The sequence below is a fragment of the Gadus macrocephalus genome, chromosome 5, assembly GCF_031168955.1.
Source record: "Gadus macrocephalus chromosome 5, ASM3116895v1".
In the NCBI taxonomy this organism is placed as follows: domain Eukaryota; kingdom Metazoa; phylum Chordata; class Actinopteri; order Gadiformes; family Gadidae; genus Gadus; species Gadus macrocephalus.
In genome coordinates, this window is record NC_082386.1 from 9131937 (window position 1) to 9135525 (window position 3589).

Below are 3589 nucleotides of genomic sequence, written 5' to 3' on the forward strand. Positions count from 1 at the left end.
TGCTGTCACGCAGGATACGAACCAAGGAAATAGACTATGGTTGACATCATCCACTGTTGTGAACAATCGCATCCCCCTATTCCTGAATAATGCCAATGTTCCCGTTGGCTGTGCTCATTAACCGCACACTGTGGCAATCGAGTGAAAGTTACGACTCAGAGAAAGCCAAACACACCTCGTATTAGAGCGCCGTGACACACATAGGCCCGGACGTAAAGGACAGGCAGCGGCAACAGCGTGTGTGTGCGCATGCGCGTGCGTGATGTATGTTTGACTTTTCTCCGTGTCTCACTGGTTCAAACTTTCGGATCATTTATTTGCATGTGTTGTTTCTGTGCCCCCCCTGTTACGCCTTTTTTAATCCAGCGTTGACATGTAAAAACACATCTCGAGTCAAATCCCATGCCTCCCCTCACTCCGATAGACAGATGCCCGCCACCTCGGTCTACTTGATGTGCTTTTTAGCCAACGCCAGGCACATTCATCCAACACCACTAGGATTACCTCCCCTTGTGTTCCTCACTTCAAACACCCCCTTGTTTTTGTGTATTGTCCTATAAATATACATCTGTTGTACCCCCGCCGCTGCGCCCGGATACGACGGTGGCATTACTGCGAGGGCCTGCGAAGGGTAGAGCCGAGAGCCGCCATCGTGGTTATGATTTTGGATATGAAACGGCTTCTGACAGCTGCTGGTTCCTCTAGTTAATCCGAGCACGTATAGTCAAAATGTAATGGTCACAGCTTGACAGGAAGTGCTGTAGATTGTAACACTCTGCCAACAACAGCTCTCTAACCCCATATTTTAACTAGCAGGGTGACTTGCATATAGAAATAATTAGTAAAGGAAGATCGAAGGGGTTTCATTAAAGCGTTGTTCTAAGGCGTTGTTGATGGATACACGCCTTAATCGGATAATTAAGGAGGGAAGAGCAGGGTTTTTATTTTACTTGCAGAGCGAAAACGGTTCTCTCTATCTTTTTTTTTCTCTCTCTCTCTCTCTCTCTCTCTCTCGTCATAACATATCACACAACTGTATCGCTGATAGTTCCCTCCAAGTTAATCTGCCATCTTCAAGGAAGGAGTCATTCATCTGATGGCTGGGTTTCTATGACAACGATCGATGCCTCCAGCCGCTGATCCCGAGGAGATGGGAGGGCTCAGGGTAATGTAAAGGAAAAAGAAAACATCTGCCTCGTCCACACCGGGTGGGAGAGGGGAACACTTTGGTGGTGACACACGGCGCGCTTGGCAGTTCTCTGTGTACTGTTAGAGTCTTTACAACCCCCGCCCCCACACCAGCTGTGTGTGTTTGTGTGTGAGTGTGAGTGTGTGCGTGTATGTTTGTGTGACTTTGCGATGGATTGGTGTCCCATTAAGAATCTGCCCCCCCCCGCCCCCACTGCCCCCGCCATCCGCTCATAACAATAACCCCTCCCCAACAAGCGTTCTACACACCCGCACACCCACACACACACACCCCACCCTTTAATGTACAACTTCTGACATTGAAACATAATTGCCCCTTTGAGACTGAGATGGGCGTACTCAGAGGAGCCTCCACGAGAGTTGCTTATTACCGAATCTGTTTAGAAAACATTTCACATTATATACTGTGCCTTTTTGCCAATGGAAGGACTGCACCCATATTCCCATGTTTAAATCATTAAAGTGTCCTGGAAGCCAATATGATTTTTTGGGGTTTCTTAATCGTGATCCCCTCGCAAGATCATGCACTACCTCAGTGGGAATTCTTCATATTTTCTCACACATTTGGGATTATTGATCAACTATTAATGATCTGAAGGACACGGTGGAGGAGCCATGTGGATGATAGCTAACCACGGTCATGTGACGGGATTTAGTAGACAACCTTTTAAAATGGAGCTTATCTACGCCTGTATACCTTAAGCATGACCACCAATATACCTCGAACCGAGATTCTACAGCCAATTCCATTTTAGTCTGTAAAAAGAAACGTCAAACTACTTTGTTTCCCCTTGTCTCTCTCTTTCTTTTTCTCTAATAAGAAAATTGAGGACAGCTTGCTATCTGTGTCTGCTCTAGCTAATAGCTAATGTCCAGGAGCCATGATGTCCTGACAGCTTGATTCAAATGAGGCTAAAGAAATGAGGAGGGTAGAAAAAAAGGAGCCAGAGAGACTGAGAGAGGAAAAATCTTGTCAAATATCATCCATAACATTAGAATGGCCTCTATTGTCATTATGGACAGAGAGATTAAATTCATCTCATCTGACGCAAATATGACAGGTGCCTCAATAGGCTGATGGCTAGCAGCAAGGCAGGGGAGATTAGCAGGGGCACTGATATCATTATTTCCGCCTATCAGGGATTCGGCAGGGAGGCAATTGTAATTTCTAGGCTTATTAGTCCACACTCGCAGGAGAGAAAGCTCAGTGATAAAGCTGACTGTGACAACCGGGCATTCCAGCACCGAGTGCTGTCACCGTGACACTTACCAAATGCCAGTGTGCCTGTGTCCCTGTAATCCTGACTAATGGAGGTTAACACACGGCACAAAGGCGGCCCTCATCAACCATCACAACAATCCACACATTTGCATTTTTAAGTTATAAGAGCGGACAGAGAGAACCACCTGATAAAAAATCTATCTATAATTGAGGGAGTTGGTCACTTTATGATATAAATAGGGGTGAGGGGGTTGGGTTGTGCTGGGCGGGGGACGTTTTGGATCGGACACACACACACACACACACACACACACACACACACACACACACACACACACACACACACACACACACACACACACACACACACACACACACACACACACACACCAACCAACATGAACACACATGGAGGAAGAGCTTGGAAGCGCCCGGCATCTCGGTGAGGTGTTGGCAGGGACCAGTCTGCGTCTCTCGACCACGGGAGACATCTGCCTCTTCCACCCCCTCACCCGACCCTGGAGGGTGGCGCTTTACGGGTGTGCGCCGACGCCAGCGCAGACCCCCTAGAGACAGCCCACCCACACCCGCCCACCATGTGCTTGGCGTGACGCATTGCCCTAAGCCCTCCCCGAGTGGTTGTCAAGCCTAATAAATATGGCACGCCCCCCCCCCCCCCCCCCCCCCCCCCCCCTCCTTTATGTAATCTCATTAATGTTTGTGCATGTCTGTCGGTGTCTGCCGATGTAAACACGGGGGGTCTTTAAGCCTCCTCCCGCGGTAAGGCCCGGGCGACATCAGCAACGCTGCAGGCTCCGTCCTTTGAGGTGGGGTCTCTGGTTGGCTGTCTTTATAAGCCATCCAGGCTACCAGTCGCAGTCTCCTGACACCTGAGTCGTCCCCCCCCCGTCCCCCCCTGATACCAGCCGGCTGGACGGACTGGGATTGAGGCGGGACACGGGAGGGTTGTCGGTGCGGTCCTGCACTGGAACCGAATGAAGACATCTCAGGCTTTGTTTGCCCACATGTCACCTTAATTATGTGTCATTTGTGGACCCAAGAGCCCCTTATCACTTCCTCCGTCATTGTCATCTTAATCATCTGTAACCCGGGCCATAGTGTGTGTGTGTGTGTGTGTCTTTGTGTGTGAATGTGTTT